The 21098-nt window shown below is 32.3% G+C and overlaps 1 pseudogene across 1 annotated transcript; it reads right to left on the bottom strand.

Annotated features, from left to right (window-relative positions):
• Window positions 1-3875: 3875 nt before the first annotated feature.
• LOC143549199 (protein DETOXIFICATION 40-like) lies at window positions 3876-17233 on the bottom strand (annotated as a pseudogene). The gene is made up of 6 exons (XR_013138100.1): window positions 16910-17233; window positions 6813-7503; window positions 5651-5889; window positions 5432-5550; window positions 5167-5261; window positions 3876-3951 (listed from the first exon to the last, which is right to left on the bottom strand). The product of XR_013138100.1 is annotated as a protein DETOXIFICATION 40-like (transcript).
• Window positions 17234-21098: the final 3865 nt, after the last annotated feature.

Here is a 21098-nt window from a genome sequence, read left to right as displayed (position 1 = left end):
CTGGCACAGTTCCAAAATAGCTGCTTTAATCACCATTGACCTGAAATATAACAAACGTGTATGAAGTATCGTAGTTCATGCAAACACCGAATAAAACTAACAAATAAACAGACTAAACTCTATACAAACTAACCGACTATCAGATGGCCAGTATCATTGTGAAAGGCAAAAAACTTGCTTACATCACGTTTACTTACTAGCTTAGATAACGGACAAGGAGGTCTGAAGTTATGCTTAACCTCCTCGGTGGCCAGATTTCTTGTGGATTCTCGGTCAGAATAGTGAAAATCAGCTTTTCTTTCTCTTGAGACTTTTGCTGTCGGGAAGGTTTGTCACAACCCGACTTACGGCCTAGAAGTGTGACCAACAGTTGGTACCTATTTTCTAAATATATTAGAGTTGCGGCTTTCTTTCAGAGGAAGACTTTTAATTATAAAACATTAATTTACATTGAAAACTAACTCAGGAATTAAATACCCGAGTATTCGGTTTACAAAATATTATTTCATAATATTTTTACAAGGATTTTAAATATTAAAAACTAAGCCATCTTCGTAACACAAGCGTCTAACTTCACGGCCCCTAATCCTTTCTATGGCTACTGCACTTATTTACCTGCAATGTGGGGGGGGGGGGGGAATACGTCTTCAATGAGCTGGTGAAATGTTGACTGACTCTAAAAGATTTTATAACAGCCGTTAAATACAAATATAATTTTCTGTTACAAACTCAGCAGGAATGTCTATCATTCCTGGGATTTGTACCACTTCCCTACACGCACAATTCAAAGGTTCTCCAAGTCTAATAACCCGTTGGAGAACCGGTTATGACCAACTTATTATGCATGTTTCTTTATCAGTTATGTTTGGATCCAGAAATATGTGTAATCGGTCTGGATTGCTTTTATTTCTATTTTGTATTGTAACATTTTTAGAGATCATAAAACTCATGCAAAATATTTATCTGTCTCTTTATGACAACAATCTACTTATCATATCGAGTAAATGTCTGTCTGTTTGTAAAGGTTTAACGTATTCACCTGTGATTAACGGTTCGGTGTGTCGTTTGAAAACCTTTCTTGTTTGTACGTTGTTAACCTGTAATGAAATAGGTTTGTATAAATATCTGGATGGGGTTTCTTGATACAGCTGCAGACCTTTAGTTTGGTTTTGATAACTTTAACCTTGATAAAGTTTTTAACTTTGACATTATAGTTGTTTATAAAATATACTTGTATTTATATGACTTTATAAATAGCATGCTTTGGCCTAATAGTTTCTAACATGTTTGTGAGTTTCTCTAGGTAAGTAAACTGGTCCCACGGTTGATTGGGGTTTGTACAAATTACTTTTCCTTAGGAAAGAAACTCACTACAGTGATATCCTCTTCCAGTTACTACATGCCCGTTAAAATATAATTTTGTTGACATTACTTCTTCTAGAAGTAACACCATTATTTTAAAAATATTAGTAGAACATAATAATCCTTTCAAGGTTAGAGATATTAGTCTCCACTAGGTCTAATCTAGTATGACATGATTTAAAATAACTTAAACGTAGCTCCTACTTTATCACAAACAAACGAGAATAGTAATAAGAAAAAGAGTGGAAACTCGTCGGTAGGATCTTTGTGTAATAGAATAAGGGAAAGTTAGCATAACTTCAAAGCTTCATTACTTGCACGCACTTTGAGAAAACGGATCGTCGGTTCACCAAAGGCGCCTTAATGGCATTCATGTAGCCTGAGACGCACATCTTTTTAAAGACGCCAAAGCATTCTTTTTGTACATTTCTATGAAGATTTTGAGGTCTTCGTGCTCCTTTTATCGGATTTGGTGCAGGATCGCAACGTCCTTGGTGCACCTTCTTTGCTGTGTGAAGTTTATCAAGTATATTTGGTAGATATCGTCAAAAGAAAATATGCTTCTAGGAGGAAAAGCGTTGAAAAGTCTTGCAAGTCCTATCAAGGTTTGCATGAACAAATGGAAACACTTGGCGTTATTCCACCTTCCAACGGTAGATGCCCCGGTGAAGATCTGAAGATGATCTTCAGGGTCCTTTGTGCCATCATAAGTTTTTATATTAACTGGCATCTTGATCTTGGTATGGAACTGGAAGTTCGCTATTTGCTCAGAAAAGCATGATAAGGTAGCAGGCTTGTATGACTTGTATGGTTCTATATGGACCAGGTCAACAACATTCATAGTGGCAATGCTTGGAGCCTGAGTGACCACAGGTTGGCTCACAATTGGGAAGCATTGAGAGGCTTTCCATTGTAAGCTTCCTAGCCATGATAAAGCATATTAGGACATCATGAGTGTGGCCATATGTGGGTGTGTCATATTAGGGCAATGGATCATGTGGATCCTGCCAAGGTTGAGGTGACCATGCTTCTGGCCAAAGGCAATGACATTATAGCTTCTAACAAAGAAGTGTCTATAGAAGGAAGTACTGCAGCATGTGAGTGCTGGAATAGTTGTTCCATGGTGTATTCTCTTATTCTCGTGGGAGTTATGGGAGAAGCTGACAGATTTACCGTTTCCTGGGGAGAGTTTACGTTTTCCGCTTCCCCACTTGATGAGTTGCCTGTTCCCTGAGTATTTCTTCTTGATGGGGAAGGTGTACTCATACTTGGTGGACTAGGTACCAAGGAGAGTGCGATATCAGGTTCTTCGATGTAATCTAACCTTATTCTCACCCCTTTTACTCGTTTTGCATGAGCGCAGTTATTCATAAATTTCCCGGGCTAAATAAAGTTTCGTTTAACACCTTCCAGGGTCATGTCCATCTCTATGGGCAACAAATGGTCATCCATTGTATAGTAGATGCCAATTCTAGATAAAGGTGGTGTTTGAAACTGGAAGGCTTGCGTCGATAGTGTGATTGATGGTTTGTCCATTCTTAGAGAACTACAGCCGATGTCATCCTCCGAAGAGGATTTATCGTTAAACCGATCATCGTTCGAAGGAAGGCCCCTTTTAGAAGTACTCTTTTCAACCATACGAGAAGAATACTTGAGAACAAGATGACTGAAACTATCGGAAATTTTTTCTAAGTAGCGTCAGCCTCACGGTGAGCGCCACTTGTTGCTATGTGTTGAGTGACAATAAAGGTATGTGGTCCAAGAGTATGATACTAACAAAGCTTCCTAACATGCTAAGAACAAAGAACACAACGGGTTAGTCTCACCGTAGGAGGGGTTCTCCTGCGATCAGCCTCCGGCGTGAGAATCAGTAATGTGATACATTTAGAGGTGATAAGAGAGTAAGAATGAAAAGAGAATGGGATGAGTGTGAATGAGCATACCGTTTTGTAAAGATATCCCTTTATAGGCAATGCATAGGCTTCTTTAGGGAAGTTTAAGCTTCTTAAGAGGAAAGGGTCAACTCATCTTTCAGCATGTTCAGATAAGTCATACTACTTTGGTGTAACTTGTTATCCACTTTTGACCTATAATGTCAACATATATGCTTTATTGCATATTTTAACTTTATGTCACATCAGAGGTGACTTCTCTGAAATCTATTGTAGCGAGAAGCTTCCCAAGTCAACCTAGAAGTTGCGGTATTTAAGCTCCAAGCTTCCTGGCTTAGAAATGGGTGCGTGTTGATTCTTAGCATCTAGTCTTCCATGGATGGGAAAGGCTTCCCATGATTTTTTTCAAGGGCATCAGGGTGCTTGTTTCGAGTTTTGAAAACTTGGGCTAGGGTGCAGCTTTTGAATTCCTTCATGAGCTCCCTAACCTTTTGTTTGTACTTTAGCATTGATGGTTCCCTTGCCATGAACTCATTGTTTACTTGTTTGCCACCGACCTTGAGTCAATAAAAGCATGTAATTCTTGTATTTTCTTGCTTTTTGGTAAACAAAGCCTTGCTATCAATGCGTCATACTTGGCCTCATTTGTATCATCTCGGATTTTTTGTATTTGCATTCGTTTATGTTTATCCGACTCGGGAATGTAATTCGAATATTTCATATTATTAAATAACTTGCATTTATTAGTATTTTATTTGGTTTAACTGATTTTATATTCTCATAACTTTCAAACTCGTCGAACAACTTTTAGAAACTTTTAAAATCACTTAAAATTGCTAAAAATACATTTTAGAAATTCAGAGACTAAAAGTGACAATTTCGAAAATATGATAGAAACCCACCTATCATTACTATAACAAGTGAATTTGATTGTAAGACTTGTAAATCATTGGAGTTAGAATAACTTGATTGTAAGACTTGTAAATCATTGGACTTAGACTTGAAAATCTAAAAGTGACAATTTTGAAAATCTGATAGAAACCCACCGATCGTTACTATAGCAAGTGAATTTGATTGTAAGACTTGTAAATCATTGGAGTTAGAATAACTTGATTGTAAGACTTGTAATCATTGGAGCTAGACTTGAAATCTAAAAGTGACAATTTTGAAAATCTGATAGAAACCCATCAATCGTTACTATAACAAGTGAATTTGATGGTAAGACTTGTAAATCATTGGAGTTAGAATAACTTTTCAACAAGCATGTCTATTAACAAGTTGGTTATACGAAAATGTTTAAATTCTTAATGTAAATAGAGATATTGTATTTATTAAAAATAAAAAATAAAATGGCAAGCATACAGTCCTTTTAAACGTAGTTAATCGGTAACTGAAAGTCAACTTAAAAATATTTTCTTATTTTAAAAAAAAGTTTGAAAATGCTTTTCATAGTATATATATTTTAAACTGTTAATATACATTAAAAATTAATTTACGTATTAACGATACTGGATTTTAAGTGTCTATAAGCATATAAACTAATTAAAAAATAACAACAGAAAAGCACATAGAATAATGATATGTTAAACCATATAATAACAATGATATCTAATAATGATAGTACAATAATAAAAACTTAAAAAGAAAAACAGAAGCATGGAGGAATATAAAACCATTTTTAAGAAGTCATTTAAGCACGAATAATCATAAAACTTCATCACACTTTTACTTATATTATTTGCTCCCGATTTAAGATGCAGTTGCCTGAAGTACTTATCAAAGCTTCGTTTTTCATGCAATGCCATTGATTCACTCGATCTTTTGACTTATTCATATGAAATATAAGTTTTGCCTTATATATTGTATCAAGTCTATATTTTTACTCGAGCATGTGTACATATGAAGTTATAAAATACTTACCTCTTTGTCCCAATCCGTTCGAAACGTAACCCATAGCAAAATAAGTGTCTGCAATGTCGTACCCCCGATCATGCCCAACCATATTCCCTTAAGTTTATGAAAAACAAAAAAAACATATGGCAGAAATTCAAAATACATGTCTGTTTAATTTTTGCGCAAATAAAAAATGCTGAAAATGTAAATTATTTGGTTCAATATATAATAATAATAATAATAATAATAATAATAATAATAATAATAATAATAATTTGCGGTACCTTAGCATCAAGATTAAACTTGAAGGCTAACAAAGAACCAAGTGGAACTCCAACCACATAATAACATCCAACGTTCACATATGCAACGAATGTTTGCCATCCACATCCAACCGCAACCCCTGTCAACTCCAATAAATAATAATAATAATAATAATAACAACAACTAATTTGTGGCGGTTTCGTTGTAATCAAGCAGCCAACAATACTATTGATTTTTACCGGAAAGGACGGGTTGAATGCCGTTGAGGATGATGGAGAGTGCAAGGAGAGGAATAAGTTCTGAGACAGCATTTGCGACGGTTTCACCTTCGGTAAAAATGTAGCTTATGCAATCTCGTACGCAAAGGAGAATTATGGCACATATCAAAGAGACCATGAGTGAGCTGAGAGCCACTATTACTACTGAATAAGCTGCAGATTTTGGATGTCCTGCACCTAGCTCGTTGCTAACTCGTACACTGTCATTATACATCAATAAGTCACTAAAAAAGACTTGCGACTTCTAGTAGGTTGTGAATTTTTTAGACGATTCAAATTTAAAAATAAATCATGGATGTGATTCAACTCGTCTCTACAAGTTAGGTTAGTTTGAGGTTAAACACAAGTCAACCCGAACACGACTCATTTTGATAAAGTATTAACTCGAACACAAGATGTTTAATTAATGAGTTGGCCACTTAACAAGGCTTAAGTTTATGAGTTTTAAAAATAGTTCATACTTCATATTTAGAACATTAGATTTTATAGTATCGTATATAAAATCTAATAACATTTTGTTGATCATTTTCATTTGATTTCTCTAATCTCAAGCTAAATATAAAAATGTCTTTGTTAATCGAGAATGAATGATAAAAAAAATAAAAACAATTGAAAACACACCTATAGAAAATAAAGAATAAAAATATTTTTAGATGAAGTCATAGTTACCAACTCACCATATAAATCTCATATTCACAACTAATATTACATTTGAGTCAACTTGGCACGGGATATAATTATAAGTTTGTTTGAGTTAGGCTGATGCCCTTAACACGCATAAATTACATAGGCCATGTTTAAGTTCATATATTCAGCTTATCAACCCATCAACTCGAAATCATTCAACTAGTCATGATTAACATCTCTAGCACAAAAATAACCCCAAACACATTTAAATTAGCAGGTCGTGTTCAGGCTAGCATGACGATTTATGGGTTAACCTGTTTAATCTATTTATTTTTATAAATTTTTCTAAAATACTTTTTCAACATGAAAAAGTGATTGAATTATATAAAAAAATTTTAAAATATAAAAGTGTACGAACCTAATGATTTATAGAATAGCATTGAAGTTTTTGTTGAAATATTATAACTGGTATTGGTGTAAAAGAAACTTAACAAACCTGGCGGCCACATTAAAGCCGAATGAAATCATCAACACCCATCTAAGTATAGTCGAGCATACAGACAGCGAATCCAATGCTATTTCCGGGTTTTCGAGCAAACCCGCTATTAAAACCAAAACCTGATAGTACCATGTCTCTAGACACAACATTATAGCAGACGAAACAGATAATTTTAAAAATGACCAAAGTCCAGAAAACGCTTGTATGCTGAACCCGGTCCATGTCTTGTTACGAGTCCGATCACTCCTTAATATGTACACAAATTGCGCCACAACGACAACCCACCACGAAAAACTCAACACTAGAGATGCCCCTAATAAGCCCCAGCCCCACTCAAACAGCGCAAGCCATGTAAATAGAAGATGAAACCAAAGAACCACGACCGCAATGTAGGCGCTAGGGTTTACAATGCTCTGAGCTGGAGAAACTTTTGGATAGGGAGGTTAGCTGCGTAGGCGAAGATTTGGGGGATGAGGCCGTAGATGAATAACGAAGCCGCAGTGGCAATCTCCTTGGATTGACCAATTAAGATCAAGAGTGGTCTAGAGAAGATGTAAACGAACACAAGTGGAATTGAGGTGGCCGTTAGAAGTACGGTTGATCTTTGAAGATAAACACCAAGCATTTCAAACTGATTAGCTCCATATGCTTGCCCACATAATGTCTCCAGTGCACTCACCATCCCAAGCTAAAAAGAATTTAACAATTTGTTTATACACACATATTTGCATGAAGAGTAAATTATTGCATTTAAGCTCGTAGTTTTACACTAATGAAGTATGGGTTAGTAGTTAACTAGCAAAGGCAAAACATTTAAAAATCGTAGGGAGTAAAATGTGGTTTTCGTCCCTGTGGTTTGTTCAAATCTGCGATTTTAGTCCAATAGTTTCAAATTTGCGATTTTCGTCCTTGTGGTTTCATTTCACTTGCAATTAAACCCGATCCTACTAACCTCGTTAAGTCTGACCATTAAACCCATCAGCGTGCTCGTCACGTTAGGGGCATTTTGTCATTTTTTCCCAAATACACCCCAGACCTCTCACATGAGGGGGTTTGCGAATTAGAGCTGGGTTTATTTGGGGAGGAAAAAGACAAAACTGCCACTCATGTGAATGGTTAGACTTAACGGGGTTAGTGTGATCGGGTTTAATTGCAAGTGAAATGAAACCACAGGGACGAAAATCACAAATTTGAAACTATTGGACTAAAATTGCAGATATGGGCAAACCATAGGTACGAAAACCACAGTTTACTCAATCGTAGGTTAAGAAAGTTTTTGAAACAAATTATAGAGTCAACAAGAATTAAAAGAAACTAATCAGAAAAAAAAAGAAAAAAATACATAGTTTTACTTACATTCTATATTAATATGTGGGGAGACTTTCAATAAAACCCAAATATCCTTTCATTAATTGTAATAATATTCCAAGTCAACGACTCATTGTTGATAAATAAATGAAGTTTTTATTAAATGCAATTAAATTACGGTTTTTTTTACTTACATATTTCCCCTTTTTAAGCTTGTAAATTACATTTATCTCCAATGCTTAAAATTAAATTACATATTTTTCTTTTTTTTTTTATCAAATTACCCATTTATTTTTTTGTATCAAATTACCTATTTACCCTTTCCAATATACAATACTCACGTACCAAGTATAGAATAAACTAACCGTTCGATGATATTCAGCAAAGGGTCATGATTGATGGTTTGCTGATATTAATTTGAGGTTAGCAACAATGGCCGTGCTTCAAAAACGATTGATAGCCATATCAAAATTGAAGACGATTAATCTCTCAACAATAAAAGAGCATCGAATGGGAAACGATAACCATCTGAATCAGGGAATCACACCGTAGGAACATTAAATTCAGGAGGAAAGGATCAATCGATTATGCCCTTAAGTTGTTCGATGAAATGCCTGATAAAGTTAAACCTAAAATTGATGAGGTTTTGGTAGATGATTCAAATGTAAACGATAAGTCGGTAATCAAAGAGGTGATGTTGTGGAGACTCCTATGAACACACCTAATAAAGTAAGGCAATTCGATACTGATTTGGTACTTGCTAAAACAATTGAATGGAAACCGATGTGAACAAGCATGAGGCAACCAGTACCCTGAAGCAAGGTGGTCTTGATATCCAAAGGTTAACTTTAATTTACCATCATGTTGTGACTCAAGAACTTGGTATAAATTTTGACAACAGGGAACTAGAAGTGCTTGAGTCTTGTAAGATACGATCACTGTATCCAAAGATGGCACCGTTATGCTTGACTACTCAACTCAATGGAATAGAAAAGAACAAGCGATGGGTAAATGGTAAAGATGATTAATAAGCTCTTTTGAGGCCAATTAATTGCTAGATTGCATAACTGTATGAAACATCAACTTTGTAAATATATATAATAAACATTTTATATTTGCTAACGATTAAAATGATAGACTTTAATTAGATTTATTAGCGTTTGACATATTCGTCTTAACACCGACTCTGTCTTGGTAGAAATTGGGGAGATATGTAATTGATCTTTTAAGATGGATATATATATATATATATATATATACAGGGTAAGGTTAAAATGAAAACACACTTGAGTTGTGAAAACCCGCGAAAACCCTATGTAACATCGTTTTTTTTTTTGTTTTTTTTTGTTACATGTAATATATGTTGTAACATTTAATACAAAACATCGAAACATAAAAAAAATGTTTTGCTATTTTTTTACTAATTTTTATATATGTTTTCAAGAGAGAGAAAAAGTTATATTTATATTTACATTTTTTATTCACTTTAATTATGCACCACAAGATTTAAACATTAATTAAAAACATGTGGTTGAGAATAGGTTTCTAGAGTTTTCACAACTCAAGTGGGTTTTCATTTTATACTTAGCCTATATATATACATATATATATATACATAGGGGAGGGATATTTTGAGAACCATGTTGAGTTTTAAGAACTTAAGAACTCAATTCTAGGCCACACATTTAATTAAATGGATTGGAATATGTGGTTGAGATTAAATCTGGCAAAAGAGTCAAAGTAGGAGAGAGAATAAATATGTAAGTGGTTACACTAACTTTTACGTCCGTTACACCTGTGTAAAAAGTCGACTCGGTGCGTAAAAAATTCTTTAATTTTTTTACGTGTATGTAACTTACATATATTACGCATGTGTAAAAAAAATTCGAAAAAAAAAATCGTTACATTGAGTTCTTTCGAGTTCTTAAAACTCAAAGGAGTTCTTAATTGAAATCTCCCATATATACATACATACATACATACATATATATATATATATAGTTCTTTAATTAGTTCATAAAGGGTAAAAGAGTCATTTAGTTAGTTAATTTTAATGAAATTGGGAGATATGTAATATATGTTGTATAAGGATGGAAAATATATAATTGATTTTTGAGGGTTGGGTAAATATGTAATGAAGAAACTTAGAAAGGTGATATATGTAAATGCCCTTTAAATTATATAAGATGGCATGCATATAAGATTAGTTTATATATAAAAATATATATGTAGGAGAAAGTGAATATGGGGCCGTTACACATCTAACTTAGATACGAAACCCATCAAAACTACGTAGTTTTGATTAAATATAATAAAAACACTAAATATCTTAATTACCCTTTTCCTCTCCATTAATTTCTCATGCTTATTATTCTTGTTTCCTCCGATCGTTCATGAACCATACCTTCCTAAACATCTAGTGCAATCAATCAATCTTATGTTTATTCCAGTGTGTTGAAGCTTCTGAATATTGGCAAGCATTGTATCACGTTTAATTATTCTTGCTCATTGATTTTTGAATATTCTGATTAACAGTGGTGGATTCAATTCATCGATCTTTGTATTATGTTTTATTTTTTCAAGTTTCCTCCAATTGCTCAATCTAACTCTCCGTACTATAGACAGATTGTTGTTTCCTCATATTTTGTTGGTCATCACTAATTAAATTTATATTTGTTCTTCATTCTCACCTTTCTGGTAATCGCTAAATATTTTACTATTTATTTTTAATCTTCCATTCATAATTTTAGTTGTTGATCATCAATTTCTAAAATATGGTTTTGGAGACTATGCATATGAATGAATTATGCATATGAATTAATTGGCATCCACTGTTTATAATCGTTAATCTATAATAAGATATGTTGCTTCCTAGTGATAAATGACGCCTATAGTTTCGATTTTTTGTTGGTATTTTGTTCATATTTCTAATTTGTGGTGCTTGAGTTATGAATAGAAATGGCATGGATAGAAGATCGTAGCAGAAAAGAAAAGTGGGGGGGAGAGGAAACGCAAATATGCTATTGCTTTGGAGAGTAGATTTAATTGATTTTAATCAAAACTACGTAGTTTTGATGGGTTTCGCATCAAAATCAGATGTGTAAAAGCATTCCCATTCAATTCTCTATCTTCATCTCTATAATTACACTAAAAACACTATCTTTTCTCTCTCATTTTTAATTAAATAATACTTTTTTTATACCTTTATCATTACATTTTCTCTCTCATTCACTCACAACCACTTTTTAAAACATTAAAAAATTATAAAGATGAACAGTGCGCTTCTCCAAATTTAACCATGAACAGTAACATTTTCTCTCTCCTACTCTCACAATCATTTTTAACCATCTCTAAAAAATGAAGAATCCTCTCATATAATTTGAGGAATCCATTGAGAATGCTCTAATAGCACCATATTCACTTCCCATATATATATATATATATATATATATATATATATATATATATATATGCTAAATATAAAATGAAAACCCATTTGAGTTGTGAAAACTCTAGAAACTCATTCTCAATCACATGTTTTTAATTAATATTTAAATCTTGTGGTCCACAAAAAGTGAATAAAAAATGTAAATATAAATATAACTTTTTCTCTCTCCTGAAAACACATATAAAAATTAATAAAAAAATGTTAAAAAATAGCAAAACATTTTTTTTTGATGTTTCGATATTTTGTATTAAATGTTACAACATATATTACATGTAACAAAAAAAAACGATGTTACATAGGGTTTTCGCGGGTTTTCACAACTCAAATGGGTTTTCATTTTAACCTTACCCTATATATATATAATTACTATTTGAGGCTAAGTATAAAATGAAAACCTATTTGAGTTGTGAAAACTCTAGAAACCCATTCTCAACCACATGTTTTTAATTAATATTTAAATCTTGTGGTCCACAATTAAAGTGAATAAAAAATGTAAATATAAATATAACTTTTCCTCTCTCTTGAAAACATATATAAAAATTAGTAAAAAAATGTTAAAAAATAGCAAAATTTTTTTTTTGATGTTTCGATGTTTTGTATTAAATGTTACAACATATATTACATGTAACAAAAAAAAACGATATTACATAGGGTTTTCACAACTCAAGTGAGTTTTCATTTTAACCTTACCCCACTATTTGATTCTAACTATATAAGTATGTACGTATTTATATGATGTATTTGTGTGATGTACGTATTTATGTTTGTGTCATACACACATACAAACAAGAGTATACTTTTTTCAAAAAAATAGAAAAAAATAAGTCATTAATTTTTTAATCTTAAAAGATTTGAAACATCAAAATATTGAAATGTAAATGTTTGTTCATCTCTTTGAATATATTTATCTAAAAATATATAAGTTCACTTATTTATAAAAGCTGCACAAGTTCAAATTTTAGATTTTAGACATGTCATGTAGGTAAGCATTTAAAAAATATATGACAAAAATTAATTTAATAGTTTTATGTATACAATATAGACGTTTAAATGCAATAAAAAATAATTTTAAAAGTATGAACCAATCATATAAACTTAACGTTTGAGGTTTATCCTTTTTTTTTCCTCTCGGCTCTCGCAGTTGTGTAGATCAAATATCAGAAAACTAAATAACTTTTAGAAAAAAAAATGTATTATACATGCCGAAATTTTTTTGAAATTTACAACTATGTATAATTATCTTAGTTGTAGACTCTTAGTATTTGAAATTTCTAAATTTGTTTTCACTAAAATACTTTTTGACAAAATGGTAATCTTCATTTATGGCATAATAGTGACGGGAGGTTTGGGTTCTCTAATAGAGACCCAAATTTAATTCTCCACTTGCATCACTTTCTGTGAATAATAATAATAATAATAAAGGATTTGAGTTAGGCCTTGCGAGGTTATCAATTCGAATCCCTAGCCTACTCAGGTTTTCGCTCTACCGTGTGTTACGCTGTAGAGTTCTGCTCTTATGGTGGGCAGAACAGCTGGCAAGTGGCTGCCGGAGGTATGGTTTCTCAAAGGATCGCCCAAGCCAAACTCTGAAACCAACGTGAGCCCGGTTAAATCCCTAGCCCACTCAGGTTTTCGCTCTACCGTGTGTTACGCTGTAGAGTTCTGCTCTTATGGTGGGCAGAACAACTGGCAAGTGGCTGCCGGAGGTATGGTTTCTCAAAGGATCGCCCAAGCCAAACTCTGAAATCAACGTGAGCCCGGTTAAGAAAACATAATCTGGCCAGCGTGAAACAGCGATACTATCTAAGTTTACAGAATGGGGTGGCCTAACACACAAGAAAACGATTATTTAAAAAAAAAGGAAGCAAATTGAATTTACTATGCAGCGTGCATTCAATTAAATATTCTGAAAACTTATTGAACTGTTTTTCAATAAAGACTTAGGAATAATAATCTTTAATACAAATAAAAAATTTAACTTGAACTATAAAACATTTTACTTTTCAGCTTTAAAATTTTGTTGGTTTAGAGCTGGTTGGACAATCTTATTAAGAGGTTTGATCGATTAAAAAGTTGTTTCTGTAATTTTTGAACCATTCAACATTTTTTTGGACTTATCAGACTTCATAAATTGGTAAGAAATGTCTTTCTAGTTAAGCACACACATTCTACCTCTGACGACTTTAAGATAACCACATAATAAAATTCATAATGAGGCTAACAAACAACCACTTACATTGTCTAACTTATTAATTGATTTCTAAATATTTTAGTTTATTATAATTGATGATCTCAAATTGTCAAATTTATAAATAGGTCTATACTATATAATAAATAAGCATTTCTTAATATTACATGACATAACATAACATAAAATAACTTTTTACAAAGTTTTTTCACCCCTCTCTTATTAAATAAATTTTTCTTTCTTATTAATAGTTTATATTTATATTTTTTTTCTCTTTAATCTATTATATTTTCTTTTTAATAATCATTTTTTATTTAAAATTTTAATTCCAACATAAATATATTATTTAGTTTTATATAACTATATTGTATTAGTTATTAATATTAAACTTTTATAAATAACGATTTTTTACGTTAATTTAAATAAAAAAATTAATTTCAAATTTCAAAAATATGTTTGTTTAATAATAAAAATTAACAAAAAGTAAGGCCAATCACTATAGATGGTTAATTTGTTTTTGAGACGACATGTTTTAATAAATAGTCAGTATGTGTTTCATTGTTTAGAGTTGAAACCAAAATAAAGCAAAACTACAAATTTTAATATGAAGTATAAGTTATAAATTAAATTACAAATATTGTATATAAAGAAATATTTAGAGATTTATAAATTTTTAATTTTCATATTGTGTATTGTGCAGTTTATTCTACCATATATTATATTTTTTATATGTTAAACATATTTTTTATAATTCATATTCTGTTATTATTTAAATAAATTTATTATTTTAATCCATATTCTATATATGTATCTAATCTAGTTTCTTAATATACATGTAAGAGAAAGAGGGAGAGTTATGAAAACAAATATAGAAAGCGTTAGAGCATTCTTATTCCATCTTCTATCCTTAAACTAAAAATTACACTAAAACTTACTACATTTTCTCTCTCTATTTCAATTAAATAATACTTTTTATACCTTTTATCATTAGCTTTTCTCTTTCCTTCACTCACAAGCACTTTCAAAATATAACAAAAAATGATATGGGGTGAACAGTAACTTTTCAAATATACAGAAAAATCACTATTTTTTCTAAAATATAAAAACTCTTCACTCACAACACCCTGAATCACTCTCTAAATTATAAAAACACCCCTCACATAAAATGAGGGGTTGGATTCAGGGTGTTGTGAGTGAAGAGTTTTTATATTTTAGAAAAAGTAGTGATTTTTCTGTATATTTGAAAAGTTACTGTTCACCCCATATCATTTTATGTGAGGGGTGTTTTTATAATTAAGAGAGTGATTCAGGGTGTTGTGAGTGAAGAGTTTTTATATTTTAGAAAAAGTAGTGATTTTTCTGTATATTTGAAAAGTTACTGTTCACCCCATATCATTTTTTGTTATATTTTGAAAGTGGTTGTGAGTGAAGGAAAGAGAAAAGCTAATGATAAAAGGTATAAAAAGTATTATTTAATTGAAATGAAGAGAGAAAATAAAGTGAGTTTTAGTTTTATTTTTTGTTTGAAGATAGGGAGTGGGATGAGAATGCTCTTAAACATCAAACATACCTGACTACTTGTATAGTACGATGTTTAATTTTAACTCTGCATCATATTATTACTAAGATCATTCCCAACCCATCCCCTAAAATTATATGAGGAGGGTTTGTAAATTATAGGGTGGGGTTGTGAGTGTAAATTATAGGGTGGAGAGAGAAAAGGTAGTGATTTTTTTGTAAATTATAGGGTGGAAAGAGAAAACTGTAATGAAAAAGGTATAAAAAATATTATTTAATTGAATAGGAGAGAGAAATGTAGTGTTTTTTAGTGTAATTATATGATATATATGGATATAGGGATAAGGAACGGGATGAGAATGCTCTAATATCTTTTAAGAATTAACGGCCACCCATTTTTCAACTTGTGTGTGCCGGCCAGGGATGATCATTTTCGGTACCGATACTAATTGGTACCGGCATCGTCCCGGTACCTGTAACGAAGTCGGTACCAAGTTTTTAGTTTCGGTATATACAGTACCAATATATTCCGAATTTTGTATGAAATACCGGTACCAAATATTTCGAATTTCCGAGATCGGGGTTTTCAGGATTGATACCGGCCAGTACTGGTACCATTCCGAGCTCATCCCTAGTAGGGATGAGCTCGGTGCTGATTTGAAGATTTGCTTGATCTATAATATTATCATTAGCATCATTATCACATATAATATAATATTAGGTGTTATATTATTATTGCTATATTATTATTATTATTAATATATATAAATAAACAAATAGGTAAAAGACATCATTGTTCTTGACTTAACGTCAAAAATCTAACGAAGTTAACGATTTGGACGTAATTGACAAAAGAAAAAAAAAACCAAAAAACCTTGATGGATCAATTGCAAAAAAAAAAAAAAAAAAAAAAAATTCTTTTACAATAAAAATTATATAATTAATCAAACCTTAGGGATGATTTTGACACTTTACTTTTTTTTATTAACTATTAATACTTTTTAAAAAATTTATACATTACATACAAAGAATTATATTAACAGCCGAAGTTTACTTAGGGCTAGGGGTGAACGCCCCCCCCTCCCCCCACCCTGTTTTTTTGCGCGGTATTGTAAATTTATCTGTTTTCGCTTGAAATTTTTTTATACGTAGTGTAAATTTAGTCGTTTTTTGTTAAAATTTTGAGCCCGCCCCCTATGTTTGTGAAATTTTGTATACATTTTGAGCCCCCCCCCCCCCCATCGGGTGTTTTAGTCCAAGCTCTATCAGTGATTATATTATGTATATAAAAACAATTAAACAAATATGTTCATATGCTTTATTTATTTATTTATTTTTTGAAAATTAAACCAATACAAGTTTTGGTTATGTATATGTAAACTATAGCCTACACATGACGTGAGCACGTCTAAGTTTTCACTTTTGCATATACATATGACATCTTTTATGTTTTTAGAAAAATTAACTAACAAAATTGATGATTTATTTACATGTGTGTTGAACTTATTTAATAGTCTATTTAGAGAGTCGTGTGTCTTATGCGTATAACCTTTTAGTATATTAAAAAGTAATAATAATAAAAAAAGACCATAAGCAAGTAAATTATTGTGTTTTATTTTGTTATTATGTTACCATGATCCCATATGCAAAAAGTTGGACGCCATTGTTGCCGAGTGAAGCTGCTGCAAACTCAAGGTTACCGAGATGGCCGCAAAATATTTGGGTCGATATTGACGTCACGTTGTTCAGTAAATAAATTATGATGGCTGGACCTGCTAGCAAGAACACGTGGTTCAGTTCCACGGACGTCGCCTTTATTAATCGCCGGGAGGAAGTTAAACTCCTGTCTGATAGTATCTCGTCCGGTTGTGAGCTCACCGGCTCGGCCAACGGTTCAACGTGTTTTGATAAAAAGGCTTCTGAAAGCTGACCATGTCTGGTTGAGCTTGAATCCATTTGGGGAGTGGTGAATATTCGAGGCCTCATGGGACTAATTATATATCTTATCATCACCTGTATATATAAGTAATGCAATTTCACATAAAAGTTTGTGCATTTTAACAAAGTACTGAAACAATCCCTGCTTTTTGCAATTTTAATATTAACTGTTATAATTTATAAAAGTCAAAACATGGGTGCGAATGTGCGATGGTTTAAATTCCGCAAGGTGTAAAATATAGAAATATTTAGTTTACGAAATCAGTCATGTGGAGAACGTGACGCAAAATATCAATCAATGCATACAAAAAAAGCTAACAAAAAAAGACTATGAGTTAAATTACAGACAAATTTATTTAATGGAGTCATTTCCTATTTATTCTAATTTTATCCACAGACAAATCTTCTAATCATTTTTTCTCGAGCCATACAAGGAGAAAACGTCTTATACGATTCCTGGGGGGGGGGGGATTTCTTTTTCATCTACATCTATCCCGATGAGCCGTCTATCAAATCGTTTCAATTGATATTCGATCCCGTAAAGAAGGAAGAGATCTTCGGAAAGTGGGTTTTTATGATCCTATCAAAAATCAAACTTATTTAAGCGTTCCCGTTATTCTCTATTATCTTGAAAAAGGCGCTCAACTTACATGAACCGTTTAGGTTATTTTAGTAAAAGGCAGAGGTTTTTAAGGAACTGTGCTTTATTCAAACGAAATTCAATTAAATTAAGGAAATAAAAACTAAGGATATAATAGTGAATACTATATCATTTTGGATATCTTTACTATACTATAGTTTGTATTTCCTTATTTTTTTTTCTTGCTCTACTTATTTTCTTGTTATCTTCGTATCTATTTATCATTGCTTTTATAGAATCTTTTTCTAAGTAAACCTTATTTGATGGATCCTTACAAAATAGAAAATTCTAACTTTACCTGCGGTTTTCATTCAAACTCTAATATCAAGAAACAAGGAATCGAAGTTCGTTAATCGACTTATTATATATGGATTCAATACACTTTTGATTGCATAAATCCCTTTTCTACTTGATCTTTATTTATACTCCACCTAAACTAAAAATTTTAGTATATATGCATATCAGTGCCAATCCAACACATACCTTTTTATTTTTTATATTTTACTTTTTCAATTTTAGTTCTTATAGTTTTTCCATCGTATTCTTTTATTAACCTTTATATTGACAATATTTGTAAGGCCCCGTCCCCGGTAACCCTACTTTGGTGTTGGATTTACTCATAAACACAATTCTAAAATCAGAGTAATTAAAAACTTTTCGCGGAATCTTAATATTAGACATTCTTACATAACATAAGTACTGTCTTAACAAAATACATTTAGTCTTAAACAATAACATAAACGACATGTGAATCTTCCATCTTCGATGCCAGTCTTCATCCATTTGCCACGTGTCTCACCTCAAGCAACCCGCCTCATTCTACTTACCTGTGTATATACTAAAAGTCAGCTACGCTGAGTGAGTTCTAGTTTAACAAGTTATAGGATTATTCTTACACATTTGTACCCGTAGGTACCATTCTTACCTTTGTCCTGTTCTTGTTTCCTTTCGCCTTACATTCACATTACTTTATTATTTCATTTACAAATAATTATTCTTACACTTCCTTTTATTTACAAACAAACATTATTTTATTATTTCCTTAATCTTACTCTTTCTTACAAACATACAGTTATTCTTACATTCTTGCACAGATATTATAAGGGCCTGCCACCCGACCTCTTGCACCGATATCATAGAGTCGGCCACTCTATTCTTGCCCAGGTATTATAAGGGCCTGTCACCCTGACTTTTACATGAGACTCTTACTATTCTTGCCCAGGTATTAGAATGGCATGTCACCCTGACTCTTACGTTATATTCTTTCTAGACTCTTACAATCATGTAAAGTTAGACAACTAACACATACAAGTTCTAACATTTTTCTTCCGTTTTTGCATTAATCATTCTCATTAATCATATAAGTACATATGTTACTAGTCTTACAAGTATGCACACAGCCGCGAAAATATTTCAAGAGAAATGGGGCTAGAACTCACCTGAAGCCGGTTTCTCTCACCATTAATGGTAATGCCCTTCCTTAGCTGTGCGCGGCTAATTGTGCAACACATAATGAGTGTCAATTATTTATCACTACTACCTCATACATCTACATTACTGAACCCTCAACTAACGAGGGTTCGGGGGCAGCGCCCCTGGTAGCGGGGTCTAGGGGCGACAACCCCTAGCAGGGTCCAAGGGGCAAAGCCCCTGGCTGGGGTTCATTAACAGTCCTTTAACAAAAATGCATCAAAAAATGGATTTCATTAAATTTCGCATGGCCAATTTGCATGGAATTTCGCTTTGCATGGGATTTCGCTTCGCATGGTGTGCGATGCGAAATTCTTGGATTTCGCATGGCATGCGATGCGAAGCCCTTTTTCATGCGAAAACCCCTTTTTACTTTGTTTTTACCATTTTAAGGCCATTTTCCTCCGAGATTCTTCCTTAAGACCCGATTCTACTCTTTTTATGGGTTTCGGGTCGTACAAACTTTGTATACCCGCGTTTTTCATGGTCCAAACATCATCTTTTGTTCTATAACACCCTCGTGAGGTTATATCTCAAAATACGGATGTTACAATATTGTATCAAACAGATATAATTCATCATGATAAAGAGCTCTATTTATTTTTGTCCCTTAGGTTTAATTTTTTACATGTTGATTCAAAGATGGGTACGCTGGATTAGCTTGATTTATTTCTGTCTCATGGGTTAACAAATTTGGATATGAAATTTATTTAAAATCGGTTGGTAATCTAAAATTAACGGTTTTTCAAACGGTTTAAAAGACCTATTTTTAATACTTGTGAGAAGCATGCTTTTACATATTTGAGAGTTTGCAGATTTCGTTTTGAGAGTTGAGGAGTTTAGTTTACCGAGAGCATCACCGAGGGCACGAGAGTTACACATGAGTGTTTTATCTTCTATCAGGTGATTTCGTTTTCATAATCTTCTTTGGTTTTCTAGTTTTTGTGTTAAAAGTGTAATTGTATTTGTGTATAATTAGTAATGACCATCACATTAAGCCCGGTTTTAAAACTGTTCAAGTGAATTTTATACCCCGTCCCTATTTTATTTGTCAAATTTTAAAACATTAAGGACAATGTTTGCCTCAAATGTGGGGATGGAGGAGAAATTGAAAATTTAAAAAGTTTAATGTTACTTGAATTAAGAATTTTTGTATAATAATGTAAAATGATAGAAAAATTGGGGATTGTTTTTTCAAATTATAAAATATGAGATAATAAAAATGGGAATGCACTTAATTTGGGATATGTCGGTGGGCCCAGCTGATAGTGAAAGACTTCTGAGAATGTAATAAATATACCTATAATTAATATCATGAAGTCTTGTGGGTTCTCATCTTAGGAAAATAGAAAAACTGAAATGCATAAGGTAATGAATAAGTACCAATGCAGGGTAAAGCCTTGTAAATTTCAAAATTTAATTTTATTGGCATATTAAAGAAAATAAGCATAATAAAAAAATGGATCCAATAATTTAATGCGTCTCTCTCCAGGATAGTGACTTGGAGATGACATCTATAGATGAAGATCAAAACAAAATAATAATAATAATAATCCAACAACTTATGTATTTTCTTTCAAGCTGGCAGCTGATTGATAGGCCTCTGGGTGAGGATTAATGAACGTTCATGAATACGGACCAATAACTTACATGCTTCTCACTGGGCTAGCAACCACGGTGAGAACATCCATGGGTGAGGTCTAAATTTTGATAAAAATTCAAAATATTCAATTAAGTTGTTCACATATTTGTCCATTTGATAGTTACAAGTTT

The sequence above is a fragment of the Bidens hawaiensis genome, unplaced genomic scaffold (assembly GCF_021521415.1).
Source record: "Bidens hawaiensis isolate Kalapana, Puna unplaced genomic scaffold, B.hawaiensis_p1.1 tig00015448_1, whole genome shotgun sequence".
In the NCBI taxonomy this organism is placed as follows: domain Eukaryota; kingdom Viridiplantae; phylum Streptophyta; class Magnoliopsida; order Asterales; family Asteraceae; genus Bidens; species Bidens hawaiensis.
The sequence above is the reverse complement of the archived record's forward strand: the minus strand, read 5'-3'. Positions and strand labels throughout refer to the sequence as shown.